The sequence below is a fragment of the Microcebus murinus genome, unplaced genomic scaffold (assembly GCF_040939455.1).
Source record: "Microcebus murinus isolate Inina unplaced genomic scaffold, M.murinus_Inina_mat1.0 scaf036_hap2_Mmur4.0, whole genome shotgun sequence".
In the NCBI taxonomy this organism is placed as follows: Eukaryota; Metazoa; Chordata; class Mammalia; order Primates; family Cheirogaleidae; genus Microcebus; species Microcebus murinus.
The window spans coordinates 151,680-152,825 of record NW_027438982.1 but is presented as its reverse complement, the minus strand read 5'-3'; the positions used below and the strand labels follow the sequence as shown (position 1 = coordinate 152,825).

The following is a 1,146-nucleotide window of genomic DNA, read 5'->3' as shown; positions in this document are numbered from 1 at the left end:
TACTGGGTGTGGAAATCTCCTATGCCTTTCCTCGCCTATTCTGTCAGCTTTAAAATTCTCTTTCAGTTGCCACCCTCACAGATGGATTAGGAAACTCTTTCCGGTGCACTCATTAGTGAAATGACCTCAATGAAGCTGGAATCCAATATCTAATCGCCGATTTTTAGCGAGTCCACACGCCAGGGTGGTCGGGGTCTAATGCAGCCCCGGCCAGGCCCAGGCCCCTTGGACTGGGCCACAGGAGGACCCAGAGGAGGTTCCCGGCCCCCACGGTCGCGTTGCCGGCAGTTCTCCAAGGGCTTGGGCGTTTTCCAGAGGTAGGAGATGGAGGGGACTGATTTCTTCAGCGCCCCACAAACCACGCCACCCCACCCATGGGACACATCCCTAGAGAGAGAGAGAGACGCCCCATACACTCGCTCCCCTCCCCCATGCGCTGTGCCCCAGCCCGGCCCGGGGGAATAGGCGGCAGCCCACCCACAGGGTGGGGGGCGCAGCTGAAAGGGGTTGTGGGGATGGCGGGCCCTGCCAGGGGTCAAAGGGCGGGCGACCCGCGCGTGCGCAATCGGCGGCGGCGGCGGCGGCGGCGGCGGCGGCGGCGGCGGCCACGAGCTGGGGGTGGGCCAGGCGAGGAGAGGAAGGGGGCTGGAAGGTCTCCACCTTGGCGAGTCCAGCCGTGGAGGCGCATCTTGTGTGAGTGTGAGTGTGTGTGTGTGTGTGTGTGTGTGTGTGTGTATAGAGAGACAGCCCCCCACCCCGGCCCGCCGCTCCCTGCCCGCCCCGCCCCGCCCCGCCCCGCTGTCACCCCCGTCCCTCGGAGCCCGCCGGACCCGGCCGGTGAACTCAACAGGCCCGGCCCGGTGCGGGTCAGCGCCGGCGCGGGGCCTTGGGCGGGGGGAGGAGGCGGCGGGGAAGCGCAGAGAGGCTCGGCTTCTTGAGCGGGGCAGGGGCGCCCTCCGCCGTCTAGGGCCACACCACCCTGAACGCGCCCGATCTCGTCTGGTCTCGGAAGCTAAGCAGGGTCGGGCCTGGTTAGTACTTGGATGGGAGACCGCCTGGGAATACCGGGTGCCGTAGGCTTCTTCTTTTTTTTTTTTTTGTTTTGCCTCTTGTTCTGTCCCCTTTCTGGGAGCGAGTCGGCGGCCC

General features: G+C 65.7%; 1 non-coding gene across 1 annotated transcript; it reads left to right on the top strand.

Moving 5' to 3' along the window:
- The first annotated feature begins 961 nt into the window (after positions 1-961).
- LOC142868661 (5S ribosomal RNA) lies at positions 962-1,080 on the top strand. Its single transcript, XR_012917606.1, has one exon. It is a non-coding gene; the product is annotated as a 5S ribosomal RNA (ribosomal RNA).
- The last annotated feature ends 66 nt before the right edge of the window (positions 1,081-1,146 follow it).